Raw genomic sequence first — 14,481 nt, forward strand, 5'->3', positions numbered from 1 at the left:
AAAGCTTTTCGCTATGATGCAGTCTAGTGCAGACGCACACTACGGCTCTCGGCTGCTGTCCGAAGCCAAGCGCCGGTGGCCGGCGTCTTTCGTCTGAAGCAGCGCTTCGGAGCGTACGGCTGCCGCTCCGCTGTTGTGTGCGCGAAGCAGCCGCTTCTCCTGCTCTCGGAGCCGGACAGAGCGGTAGCTTGTACGGGGGCGAAGAACGAAGCCGAAGAGCACCGGGCTTTTGCGCAGACCCTAAGGACTGCTAGAGGACGGTGGTGGCCGCTCGCCTGCCTCTTCAATTCCCTTCTAGCATCCTTATGGAAGGTGTTCCAGGACAATTTTCTGGAGTTTTGAATTCCTCCTGATGCAGCCCCTCGTGGGAAACTCGTGCTCGTCCTCTGAGTCTCCGACATGCAGAGACCTCGATGGCAACTGCAGAAATGAAGGGCTGCGTTGAGTTGTCGAGAAGCAAGAACATAGCCAGCGCCTTGTGTTTGGGAGTCAGCAGCTGCTGGACTTTTGCGATTGCTTTCACTGTGCACTGAATGCCAGGACGGCATGTGCACGTTAAAGCAACGAGCTGGGCAAGAGTAATCGAAAGATCACGGCCGTCAGAAAGCAGCTTATATATTGCCCTGGAAAGAGTACTGTTTTTGGAGTGTGCAGTAAAATCGTGTTTCTGGGCAAGAAAGGCATAAGTGCGCTGCGCTCCTAAGGTATCTCCCTGCGCGACACAATGCCAAAGCTTTTCGCTATGATGCAGTCTAGTGCAGACGCACACTACGGCTCTCCGGAGCTGTCCGAAGCCAAGCGCCGGTGGCCGGCGTCTTTCGGCTGAAGCAGCGCTTCGGATCGTAGGGCTGCCGCTCCGCTGTTGTGTGCGCGAAGCAGCCGCTTCTCCTGCTCCGGGAGCCGGACAGAGCGGTAGCTTGTACGAGGGCGAAGAACGTTGCCGCAGGGAGACGACATTGTGTGCACAGCCTTGAGACTGCTAGAGGACGGTGGCTAAAGCTACCTGCCTTTTCAATGCACTGCTGGCATGCTTTATTGAAGGTGTTCCGAGACAACTTTCCTGGGTTTTGACTTCGTCCTGATGCAGCCCCTCCTGGGAAATTGGTGCTCGTCCCAGAAGGCTCGAGATGCAGAAAACTCGATGGCAGCTGCAGAAATGAAGGACTCTGTTGAAGTGTGGAGAAGCAAGAACGTAGACAGCGCCTTGTGTTTGGGAGTCAGCAGCTGCTGGACTTTTGCGATTGCTTTCACTGTGCACTGAATGCCAGGACGGCACGTGCACGCTGAAACAACGAGCTGGGCAAGAGTGGGCAGAAGTGAACGGGCGTCAGACAGCAGCTTACATAGTACCATGGAAAGAGCAGTGTTTTTAGAGTGTGCAGCAAATCCGTGTTTCTGGGCAAGGGAGGCATAAGTGCGCTGCGCTCCTAAGGTATCTCCCTGCGAGACACACTGTCAAAGCTTTTCGCTATGATGCAGTCTAGTGCAGACGCACACTACGGCTCTCGGCTGCTGTCCGAAGCCAAGCGCCGGTGGCCGGCGTCTTTCGTCTGAAGCAGCGCTTCGGAGCGTACGGCTGCCGCTCCGCTGTTGTGTGCGCGAAGCAGCCGCTTCTCCTGCTCTCGGAGCCGGACAGAGCGGTAGCTTGTACGGGGGCGAAGAACGAAGCCGAAGAGCACCGGGCTTTTGCGCAGACCCTAAGGACTGCTACTGGACGGTGGTGGCCGCTCGCCTGCCTCTTCAATTCCCTTCTAGCATCCTTATGGAAGGTGTTCCAGGACAATTTTCTGGAGTTTTGAATTCCTCCTGATGCAGCCCCTCGTGGGAAACTCGTGCTCGTCCTCTGAGTCTCCGACATGCAGAGACCTCGATGGCAACTGCAGAAATGAAGGGCTGCGTTGAGTTGTCGAGAAGCAAGAACATAGCCAGCGCCTTGTGTTTGGGAGTCAGCAGCTGCTGGACTTTTGCGATTGCTTTCACTGTGCACTGAATGCCAGGACGGCATGTGCACGTTAAAACAACGAGCTGGGCAAGAGCAGGGAGAGAGCACGGCCATCAGAGAGCATCTGGCATCTTGCCCTGGAAAGGGCAGTGTTTTTAGTGTGTGCTGTAAAATCGTGTTTCTGGGCAAGGGAGGCATAAGTGCGCTGCGCTCCTAAGGTATCTCCCTGCGCGACACAATGCCAAAGCTTTTCGCTATGATGCAGTCTAGTGCAGACGCACACTACGGCTCTCCGGAGCTGTCCGAAGCCAAGCGCCGGTGGCCGGCGTCTTTCGGCTGAAGCAGCGCTTCGGATCGTAGGGCTGCCGCTCCGCTGTTGTGTGCGCGAAGCAGCCGCTTCTCCTGCTCCGGGAGCCGGACAGAGCGGTAGCTTGTACGAGGGCGAAGAACGTTGCCGCAGGGAGACGACATTGTGTGCACAGCCTTGAGACTGCTAGAGGACGGTGGCTAAAGCTACCTGCCTTTTCAATGCACTGCTGGCATGCTTTATTGAAGGTGTTCCGAGACAACTTTCCTGGGTTTTGACTTCGTCCTGATGCAGCCCCTCCTGGGAAATTGGTGCTCGTCCCAGAAGGCTCGAGATGCAGAAAACTCGATGGCAGCTGCAGAAATGAAGGACTCTGTTGAAGTGTGGAGAAGCAAGAACGTAGACAGCGCCTTGTGTTTGGGAGTCAGCAGCTGCTGGACTTTTGCGATTGCTTTCACTGTGCACTGAATGCCAGGACGGCACGTGCACGCTGAAACAACGAGCTGGGCAAGAGTGGGCAGAAGTGAACGGGCGTCAGACAGCAGCTTACATAGTACCATGGAAAGAGCAGTGTTTTTAGAGTGTGCAGCAAATCCGTGTTTCTGGGCAAGGGAGGCATAAGTGCGTCGCGCTCCTAAGGTATCTCCCTGCGAGACACACTGTCAAAGCTTTTCGCTATGATGCAGTCTAGTGCAGACGCACACTACGGCTCTCGGCTGCTGTCCGAAGCCAAGCGCCGGTGGCCGGCGTCTTTCGTCTGAAGCAGCGCTTCGGAGCGAACGGCTGCCGCTCTGCTGTTGTTTGCGCGAAGCAGCCGCTTCTCCTGCTCTCGGAGCCGGACAGAGCGGTAGCTTGTACGGGGGCGAAGAACGAAGCCGAAGAGCACCGGGCTTTTGCGCAGACCCTAAGGACTGCTAGAGGACGGTGGTGGCCGCTCGCCTGCCTCTTCAATTCCCTTCTAGCATCCTTATGGAAGGTGTTCCAGGACAATTTTCTGGAGTTTTGAATTCCTCCTGATGCAGCCCCTCGTGGGAAACTCGTGCTCGTCCTCTGAGTCTCCGACATGCAGAGACCTCGATGGCAACTGCAGAAATGAAGGGCTGCGTTGAGTTGTCGAGAAGCAAGAACATAGCCAGCGCCTTGTGTTTGGGAGTCAGCAGCTGCTGGACTTTTGCGATTGCTTTCACTGTGCACTGAATGCCAGGACGGCATGTGCACGTTAAAGCAACGAGCTGGGCAAGAGTAATCGAAAGATCACGGCCGTCAGAAAGCAGCTTATATATTGCCCTGGAAAGAGTACTGTTTTTGGAGTGTGCAGTAAAATCGTGTTTCTGGGCAAGGGAGGCATAAGTGCGCTGCGCTCCTAAGGTATCTCCCTGCGCGACACAATGCCAAAGCTTTTCGCTATGATGCAGTCTAGTGCAGACGCACACTACGGCTCTCGGCTGCTGTCCGAAGCCAAGCGCCGGTGGCCGGCGTCTTTCGTCTGAAGCAGCGCTTCGGAGCGTACGGCTGCCGCTCCGCTGTTGTGTGCGCGAAGCAGCCGCTTCTCCTGCTCTCGGAGCCGGACAGAGCGGAAGCTTGTACGGGGGCGAAGAACGAAGCCGAAGAGCACCGGGCTTTTGCGCAGACCCTAAGGACTGCTACTGGACGGTGGTGGCCGCTCGCCTGCCTCTTCAATTCCCTTCTAGCATCCTTATGGAAGGTGTTCCAGGACAATTTTCTGGAGTTTTGAATTCCTCCTGATGCAGCCCCTCGTGGGAAACTCGTGCTCGTCCTCTGAGTCTCCGACATGCAGAGACCTCGATGGCAACTGCAGAAATGAAGGGCTGCGTTGAGTTGTCGAGAAGCAAGAACATAGCCAGCGCCTTGTGTTTGGGAGTCAGCAGCTGCTGGACTTTTGCGATTGCTTTCACTGTGCACTGAATGCCAGGACGGCATGTGCACGTTAAAACAACGAGCTGGGCAAGAGCAGGGAGAGAGCACGGCCATCAGAGAGCATCTGGCATCTTGCCCTGGAAAGGGCAGTGTTTTTAGTGTGTGCTGTAAAATCGTGTTTCTGGGCAAGGGAGGCATAAGTGCGCTGCGCTCCTAAGCTATCTCCCTGCGAGACACACTGCCATAGCTTTTCGCTATGATGCAGTCTAGTGCAGACGCACACTACGGCTCTCCGGAGCTGTCCGAAGCAAAGCGCCGGTGGCCGGCGTCTTTCGGCTGAAGCAGCGCTTCGGAGCGTAGGGCTGCCGCTCCGCTGTTGTGTGCGCGAAGCAGCCGCTTCTCCTGCTCCGGGAGCCGGACAGAGCGGTAGCTTGCACGAGGGCGAAGAACGTTGCCGCAGGGAGACGACATTGTGTGCACAGCCTTGCGACTGCTAGAGGACGGTGGCTAAAGCTACCTGCCTTTTCAATGCACTGCTGGCATGCTTTATTGAAGGTGTTCCGAGACAACTTTCCTGGGTTTTGACTTAGTCCTGATGCAGCCCCTCTTGGGAAATTGGTGCTCGTCCCAGAAGGCTCGAGATGCAGAAAACTCGATGGCAGCTGCAGAAATGAAGGACTCTGTTGAAGTGTGGAGAAGCAAGAACGTAGACAGCGCCTTGTGTTTGGGAGTCAGCAGCTGCTGGACTTTTGCGATTGCTTTCACTGTGCACTGAATGCCAGGACGGCACGTGCACGCTGAAACAACGAGCTGGGCAAGAGTGGGCAGAAGTGAACGGGCGTCAGACAGCAGCTTACATAGTACCATGGAAAGAGCAGTGTTTTTAGAGTGTGCAGCAAATCCGTGTTTCTGGGCAAGGGAGGCATAAGTGCGTCGCGCTCCTAAGGTATCTCCCTGCGAGACACACTGTCAAAGCTTTTCGCTATGATGCAGTCTAGTGCAGACGCACACTACGGCTCTCGGCTGCTGTCCGAAGCCAAGCGCCGGTGGCCGGCGTCTTTCGTCTGAAGCAGCGCTTCGGAGCGTACGGCTGCCGCTCCGCTGTTGTGTGCGCGAAGCAGCCGCTTCTCCTGCTCTCGGAGCCGGACAGAGCGGTAGCTTGTACGGGGGCGAAGAACGAAGCCGAAGAGCACCGGGCTTTTGCGCAGACCCTAAGGACTGCTAGAGGACGGTGGTGGCCGCTCGCCTGCCTCTTCAATTCCCTTCTAGCATCCTTATGGAAGGTGTTCCAGGACAATTTTCTGGAGTTTTGAATTCCTCCTGATGCAGCCCCTCGTGGGAAACTCGTGCTCGTCCTCTGAGTCTCCGACATGCAGAGACCTCGATGGCAACTGCAGAAATGAAGGGCTGCGTTGAGTTGTCGAGAAGCAAGAACATAGCCAGCGCCTTGTGTTTGGGAGTCAGCAGCTGCTGGACTTTTGCGATTGCTTTCACTGTGCACTGAATGCCAGGACGGCATGTGCACGTTAAAGCAACGAGCTGGGCAAGAGTAATCGAAAGATCACGGCCGTCAGAAAGCAGCTTATATATTGCCCTGGAAAGAGTACTGTTTTTGGAGTGTGCAGTAAAATCGTGTTTCTGGGCAAGAAAGGCATAAGTGCGCTGCGCTCCTAAGGTATCTCCCTGCGCGACACAATGCCAAAGCTTTTCGCTATGATGCAGTCTAGTGCAGACGCACACTACGGCTCTCCGGAGCTGTCCGAAGCCAAGCGCCGGTGGCCGGCGTCTTTCGGCTGAAGCAGCGCTTCGGATCGTAGGGCTGCCGCTCCGCTGTTGTGTGCGCGAAGCAGCCGCTTCTCCTGCTCCGGGAGCCGGACAGAGCGGTAGCTTGTACGAGGGCGAAGAACGTTGCCGCAGGGAGACGACATTGTGTGCACAGCCTTGAGACTGCTAGAGGACGGTGGCTAAAGCTACCTGCCTTTTCAATGCACTGCTGGCATGCTTTATTGAAGGTGTTCCGAGACAACTTTCCTGGGTTTTGACTTCGTCCTGATGCAGCCCCTCTTGGGAAATTGGTGCTCGTCCCAGAAGGCTCGAGATGCAGAAAACTCGATGGCAGCTGCAGAAATGAAGGACTCTGTTGAAGTGTGGAGAAGCAAGAACGTAGACAGCGCCTTGTGTTTGGGAGTCAGCAGCTGCTGGACTTTTGCGATTGCTTTCACTGTGCACTGAATGCCAGGACGGCACGTGCACGCTGAAACAACGAGCTGGGCAAGAGTGGGCAGAAGTGAACGGGCGTCAGACAGCAGCTTACATAGTACCATGGAAAGAGCAGTGTTTTTAGAGTGTGCAGCAAATCCGTGTTTCTGGGCAAGGGAGGCATAAGTGCGTCGCGCTCCTAAGGTATCTCCCTGCGAGACACACTGTCAAAGCTTTTCGCTATGATGCAGTCTAGTGCAGACGCACACTACGGCTCTCGGCTGCTGTCCGAAGCCAAGCGCCGGTGGCCGGCGTCTTTCGTCTGAAGCAGCGCTTCGGAGCGTACGGCTGCCGCTCCGCTGTTGTGTGCGCGAAGCAGCCGCTTCTCCTGCTCTCGGAGCCGGACAGAGCGGTAGCTTGTACGGGGGCGAAGAACGAAGCCGAAGAGCACCGGGCTTTTGCGCAGACCCTAAGGACTGCTACTGGACGGTGGTGGCCGCTCGCCTGCCTCTTCAATTCCCTTCTAGCATCCTTATGGAAGGTGTTCCAGGACAATTTTCTGGAGTTTTGAATTCCTCCTGATGCAGCCCCTCGTGGGAAACTCGTGCTCGTCCTCTGAGTCTCCGACATGCAGAGACCTCGATGGCAACTGCAGAAATGAAGGGCTGCGTTGAGTTGTCGAGAAGCAAGAACATAGCCAGCGCCTTGTGTTTGGGAGTCAGCAGCTGCTGGACTTTTGCGATTGCTTTCACTGTGCACTGAATGCCAGGACGGCATGTGCACGTTAAAACAACGAGCTGGGCAAGAGCAGGGAGAGAGCACGGCCATCAGAGAGCATCTGGCATCTTGCCCTGGAAAGGGCAGTGTTTTTAGTGTGTGCTGTAAAATCGTGTTTCTGGGCAAGGGAGGCATAAGTGCGCTGCGCTCCTAAGCTATCTCCCTGCGAGACACACTGCCATAGCTTTTCGCTATGATGCAGTCTAGTGCAGACGCACACTACGGCTCTCCGGAGCTGTCCGAAGCAAAGCGCCGGTGGCCGGCGTCTTTCGGCTGAAGCAGCGCTTCGGAGCGTACGGCTGCCGCTCCGCTGTTGTGTGCGCGAAGCAGCCGCTTCTCCTGCTCCGGGAGCCGGACAGAGCGGTAGCTTGCACGAGGGCGAAGAACGTTGCCGCAGGGAGACGACATTGTGTGCACAGCCTTGCGACTGCTAGAGGACGGTGGCTAAAGCTACCTGCCTTTTCAATGCACTGCTGGCATGCTTTATTGAAGGTGTTCCGAGACAACTTTCCTGGGTTTTGACTTAGTCCTGATGCAGCCCCTCTTGGGAAATTGGTGCTCGTCCCAGAAGGCTCGAGATGCAGAAAACTCGATGGCAGCTGCAGAAATGAAGGACTCTGTTGAAGTGTGGAGAAGCAAGAACGTAGACAGCGCCTTGTGTTTGGGAGTCAGCAGCTGCTGGACTTTTGCGATTGCTTTCACTGTGCACTGAATGCCAGGACGGCACGTGCACGCTGAAACAACGAGCTGGGCAAGAGTGGGCAGAAGTGAACGGGCGTCAGACAGCAGCTTACATAGTACCATGGAAAGAGCAGTGTTTTTAGAGTGTGCAGCAAATCCGTGTTTCTGGGCAAGGGAGGCATAAGTGCGTCGCGCTCCTAAGGTATCTCCCTGCGAGACACACTGTCAAAGCTTTTCGCTATGATGCAGTCTAGTGCAGACGCACACTACGGCTCTCGGCTGCTGTCCGAAGCCAAGCGCCGGTGGCCGGCGTCTTTCGTCTGAAGCAGCGCTTCGGAGCGTACGGCTGCCGCTCCGCTGTTGTGTGCGCGAAGCAGCCGCTTCTCCTGCTCTCGGAGCCGGACAGAGCGGTAGCTTGTACGGGGGCGAAGAACGAAGCCGAAGAGCACCGGGCTTTTGCGCAGACCCTAAGGACTGCTACTGGACGGTGGTGGCCGCTCGCCTGCCTCTTCAATTCCCTTCTAGCATCCTTATGGAAGGTGTTCCAGGACAATTTTCTGGAGTTTTGAATTCCTCCTGATGCAGCCCCTCGTGGGAAACTCGTGCTCGTCCTCTGAGTCTCCGACATGCAGAGACCTCGATGGCAACTGCAGAAATGAAGGGCTGCGTTGAGTTGTCGAGAAGCAAGAACATAGCCAGCGCCTTGTGTTTGGGAGTCAGCAGCTGCTGGACTTTTGCGATTGCTTTCACTGTGCACTGAATGCCAGGACGGCATGTGCACGTTAAAGCAACGAGCTGGGCAAGAGTAATCGAAAGATCACGGCCGTCAGAAAGCAGCTTATATATTGCCCTGGAAAGAGTACTGTTTTTGGAGTGTGCAGTAAAATCGTGTTTCTGGGCAAGGGAGGCATAAGTGCGCTGCGCTCCTAAGCTATCTCCCTGCGCGACACAATGCCAAAGCTTTTCGCTATGATGCAGTCTAGTGCAGACGCACACTACGGCTCTCCGGAGCTGTCCGAAGCCAAGCGCCGGTGGCCGGCGTCTTTCGGCTGAAGCAGCGCTTCGGATCGTAGGGCTGCCGCTCCGCTGTTGTGTGCGCGAAGCAGCCGCTTCTCCTGCTCCGGGAGCCGGACAGAGCGGTAGCTTGTACGAGGGCGAAGAACGTTGCCACAGGGAGACGACATTGTGTGCACAGCCTTGAGACTGCTAGAGGACGGTGGCTAAAGCTACCTGCCTTTTCAATGCACTGCTGGCATGCTTTATTGAAGGTGTTCCGAGACAACTTTCCTGGGTTTTGACTTCGTCCTGATTCAGCCCCTCCTGGGAAATTGGTGCTCGTCCCAGAAGGCTCGAGATGCAGAAAACTCGATGGCAGCTGCAGAAATGAAGGACTCTGTTGAAGTGTGGAGAAGCAAGAACGTAGACAGCGCCTTGTGTTTGGGAGTCAGCAGCTGCTGGACTTTTGCGATTGCTTTCACTGTGCACTGAATGCCAGGACGGCACGTGCACGCTGAAACAACGAGCTGGGCAAGAGTGGGCAGAAGTGAACGGGCGTCAGACAGCAGCTTACATAGTACCATGGAAAGAGCAGTGTTTTTAGAGTGTGCAGCAAATCCGTGTTTCTGGGCAAGGGAGGCATAAGTGCGCTGCGCTCCTAAGGTATCTCCCTGCGAGACACACTGTCAAAGCTTTTCGCTATGATGCAGTCTAGTGCAGACGCACACTACGGCTCTCGGCTGCTGTCCGAAGCCAAGCGCCGGTGGCCGGCGTCTTTCGTCTGAAGCAGCGCTTCGGAGCGTACGGCTGCCGCTCCGCTGTTGTGTGCGCGAAGCAGCCGCTTCTCCTGCTCTCGGAGCCGGACAGAGCGGTAGCTTGTACGGGGGCGAAGAACGAAGCCGAAGAGCACCGGGCTTTTGCGCAGACCCTAAGGACTGCTACTGGACGGTGGTGGCCGCTCGCCTGCCTCTTCAATTCCCTTCTAGCATCCTTATGGAAGGTGTTCCAGGACAATTTTCTGGAGTTTTGACTTCGTCCTGATGCAGCCCCTCGTGGGAAACTCGTGCTCGTCCTCTGAGTCTCCGACATGCAGAGACCTCGATGGCAACTGCAGAAATGAAGGGCTGCGTTGAGTTGTCGAGAAGCAAGAACATAGCCAGCGCCTTGTGTTTGGGAGTCAGCAGCTGCTGGACTTTTGCGATTGCTTTCACTGTGCACTGAATGCCAGGACGGCATGTGCACGTTAAAACAACGAGCTGGGCAAGAGCAGGGAGAGAGCACGGCCATCAGAGAGCATCTGGCATCTTGCCCTGGAAAGGGCAGTGTTTTTAGTGTGTGCTGTAAAATCGTGTTTCTGGGCAAGGGAGGCATAAGTGCGCTGCGCTCCTAAGCTATCTCCCTGCGAGACACACTGCCATAGCTTTTCGCTATGATGCAGTCTAGTGCAGACGCACACTACGGCTCTCCGGAGCTGTCCGAAGCAAAGCGCCGGTGGCCGGCGTCTTTCGGCTGAAGCAGCGCTTCGGAGCGTAGGGCTGCCGCTCCGCTGTTGTGTGCGCGAAGCAGCCGCTTCTCCTGCTCCTGGAGCCGGACAGAGTGGTAGCTTGTACGAGGGCGAAGAACGTTGCCGCAGGGAGACGACGTTGTGTGCACAGCCTTGCGACTGCTAGAGGACGGTGGCTAAAGCTACCTGCCTTTTCAATGCACTGCTGGCATGCTTTATTGAAGGTGTTCCGAGACAACTTTCCTGGGTTTTGACTTAGTCCTGATGCAGCCCCTCTTGGGAAATTGGTGCTCGTCCCAGAAGGCTCGAGATGCAGAAAACTCGATGGCAGCTGCAGAAATGAAGGACTCTGTTGAAGTGTGGAGAAGCAAGAACGTAGACAGCGCCTTGTGTTTGGGAGTCAGCAGCTGCTGGACTTTTGCGATTGCTTTCACTGTGCACTGAATGCCAGGACGGCACGTGCACGCTGAAACAACGAGCTGGGCAAGAGTGGGCAGAAGTGAACGGGCGTCAGACAGCAGCTTACATAGTACCATGGAAAGAGCAGTGTTTTTAGAGTGTGCAGCAAATCCGTGTTTCTGGGCAAGGGAGGCATAAGTGCGCTGCGCTCCTAAGGTATCTCCCTGCGAGACACACTGTCAAAGCTTTTCGCTATGATGCAGTCTAGTGCAGACGCACACTACGGCTCTCGGCTGCTGTCCGAAGCCAAGCGCCGGTGGCCGGCGTCTTTCGTCTGAAGCAGCGCTTCGGAGCGTACGGCTGCCGCTCCGCTGTTGTGTGCGCGAAGCAGCCGCTTCTCCTGCTCTCGGAGCCGGACAGAGCGGTAGCTTGTACGGGGGCGAAGAACGAAGCCGAAGAGCACCGGGCTTTTGCGCAGACCCTAAGGACTGCTAGAGGACGGTGGTGGCCGCTCGCCTGCCTCTTCAATTCCCTTCTAGCATCCTTATGGAAGGTGTTCCAGGACAATTTTCTGGAGTTTTGAATTCCTCCTGATGCAGCCCCTCGTGGGAAACTCGTGCTCGTCCTCTGAGTCTCCGACATGCAGAGACCTCGATGGCAACTGCAGAAATGAAGGGCTGCGTTGAGTTGTCGAGAAGCAAGAACATAGCCAGCGCCTTGTGTTTGGGAGTCAGCAGCTGCTGGACTTTTGCGATTGCTTTCACTGTGCACTGAATGCCAGGACGGCATGTGCACGTTAAAGCAACGAGCTGGGCAAGAGTAATCGAAAGATCACGGCCGTCAGAAAGCAGCTTATATATTGCCCTGGAAAGAGTACTGTTTTTGGAGTGTGCAGTAAAATCGTGTTTCTGGGCAAGGGAGGCATAAGTGCGCTGCACTCCTAAGGTATCTCCCTGCGCGACACAATGCCAAAGCTTTTCGCTATGATGCAGTCTAGTGCAGACGCACACTACGGCTCTCCGGAGCTGTCCGAAGCCAAGCGCCGGTGGCCGGCGTCTTTCGGCTGAAGCAGCGCTTCGGATCGTAGGGCTGCCGCTCCGCTGTTGTGTGCGCGAAGCAGCCGCTTCTCCTGCTCCTGGAGCTGGACAGAGCGGTAGCTTGTACGAGGGCGAAGAACGTTGCCGCAGGGAGATGACATTGTGTGCACAGCCTTGAGACTGCTAGAGGACGGTGGCTAAAGCTACCTGCCTTTTCAATGCACTGCTGGCATGCTTTATTGAAGGTGTTCCGAGACAACTTTCCTGGGTTTTGACTTCGTCCTGATGCAGCCCCTCCTGGGAAATTGGTGCTCGTCCCAGAAGGCTCGAGATGCAGAAAACTCGATGGCAGCTGCAGAAATGAAGGACTCTGTTGAAGTGTGGAGAAGCAAGAACGTAGACAGCGCCTTGTGTTTGGGAGTCAGCAGCTGCTGGACTTTTGCGATTGCTTTCACTGTGCACTGAATGCCAGGACGGCACGTGCACGCTGAAACAACGAGCTGGGCAAGAGTGGGCAGAAGTGAACGGGCGTCAGACAGCAGCTTACATAGTACCATGGAAAGAGCAGTGTTTTTAGAGTGTGCAGCAAATCCGTGTTTCTGGGCAAGGGAGGCATAAGTGCGTCGCGCTCCTAAGGTATCTCCCTGCGAGACACACTGTCAAAGCTTTTCGCTATGATGCAGTCTAGTGCAGACGCACACTACGGCTCTCGGCTGCTGTCCGAAGCCAAGCGCCGGTGGCCGGCGTCTTTCGTCTGAAGCAGCGCTTCGGAGCGTACGGCTGCCGCTCCGCTGTTGTGTGCGCGAAGCAGCCGCTTCTCCTGCTCTCGGAGCCGGACAGAGCGGTAGCTTGTACGGGGGCGAAGAACGAAGCCGAAGAGCACCGGGCTTTTGCGCAGACCCTAAGGACTGCTACTGGACGGTGGTGGCCGCTCGCCTGCCTCTTCAATTCCCTTCTAGCATCCTTATGGAAGGTGTTCCAGGACAATTTTCTGGAGTTTTGACTTCGTCCTGATGCAGCCCCTCGTGGGAAACTCGTGCTCGTCCTCTGAGTCTCCGACATGCAGAGACCTCGATGGCAACTGCAGAAATGAAAGGCTGCGTTGAGTTGTCGAGAAGCAAGAACATAGCCAGCGCCTTGTGTTTGGGAGTCAGCAGCTGCTGGACTTTTGCGATTGCTTTCACTGTGCACTGAATGCCAGGACGGCATGTGCACGTTAAAACAACGAGCTGGGCAAGAGCAGGGAGAGAGCACGGCCATCAGAGAGCATCTGGCATCTTGCCCTGGAAAGGGCAGTGTTTTTAGTGTGTGCTGTAAAATCGTGTTTCTGGGCAAGGGAGGCATAAGTGCGCTGCGCTCCTAAGCTATCTCCCTGCGAGACACACTGCCATAGCTTTTCGCTATGATGCAGTCTAGTGCAGACGCACACTACGGCTCTCCGGAGCTGTCCGAAGCAAAGCGCCGGTGGCCGGCGTCTTTCGGCTGAAGCAGCGCTTCGGAGCGTAGGGCTGCCGCTCCGCTGTTGTGTGCGCGAAGCAGCCGCTTCTCCTGCTCCTGGAGCCGGACAGAGTGGTAGCTTGTACGAGGGCGAAGAACGTTGCCGCAGGGAGACGACGTTGTGTGCACAGCCTTGCGACTGCTAGAGGACGGTGGCTAAAGCTACCTGCCTTTTCAATGCACTGCTGGCATGCTTTATTGAAGGTGTTCCGAGACAACTTTCCTGGGTTTTGACTTAGTCCTGATGCAGCCCCTCTTGGGAAATTGGTGCTCGTCCCAGAAGGCTCGAGATGCAGAAAACTCGATGGCAGCTGCAGAAATGAAGGACTCTGTTGAAGTGTGGAGAAGCAAGAACGTAGACAGCGCCTTGTGTTTGGGAGTCAGCAGCTGCTGGACTTTTGCGATTGCTTTCACTGTGCACTGAATGCCAGGACGGCACGTGCACGCTGAAACAACGAGCTGGGCAAGAGTGGGCAGAAGTGAACGGGCGTCAGACAGCAGCTTACATAGTACCATGGAAAGAGCAGTGTTTTTAGAGTGTGCAGCAAATCCGTGTTTCTGGACAAGGGAGGCATAAGTGCGTCGCGCTCCTAAGGTATCTCCCTGCGAGACACACTGTCAAAGCTTTTCGCTATGATGCAGTCTAGTGCAGACGCACACTACGGCTCTCGGCTGCTGTCCGAAGCCAAGCGCCGGTGGCCGGCGTCTTTCGTCTGAAGCAGCGCTTCGGAGCGTACGGCTGCCGCTCCGCTGTTGTGTGCGCGAAGCAGCCGCTTCTCCTGCTCTCGGAGCCGGACAGAGCGGTAGCTTGTACGGGGGCGAAGAACGAAGCCGAAGAGCACCGGGCTTTTGCGCAGACCCTAAGGACTGCTAGAGGACGGTGGTGGCCGCTCGCCTGCCTCTTCAATTCCCTTCTAGCATCCTTATGGAAGGTGTTCCAGGACAATTTTCTGGAGTTTTGAATTCCTCCTGATGCAGCCCCTCGTGGGAAACTCGTGCTCGTCCTCTGAGTCTCCGACATGCAGAGACCTCGATGGCAACTGCAGAAATGAAGGGCTGCGTTGAGTTGTCGAGAAGCAAGAACATAGCCAGCGCCTTGTGTTTGGGAGTCAGCAGCTGCTGGACTTTTGCGATTGCTTTCACTGTGCACTGAATGCCAGGACGGCATGTGCACGTTAAAGCAACGAGCTGGGCAAGAGTAATCGAAAGATCACGGCCGTCAGAAAGCAGCTTATATATTGCCCTGGAAAGAGTACTGTTTTTG

Source organism: Lonchura striata, chromosome W (genome assembly GCF_050655825.1).
Source record: "Lonchura striata isolate lonStrDom1 chromosome W, ASM5065582v1, whole genome shotgun sequence".
NCBI classification, from domain to species: domain Eukaryota; kingdom Metazoa; phylum Chordata; class Aves; order Passeriformes; family Estrildidae; genus Lonchura; species Lonchura striata.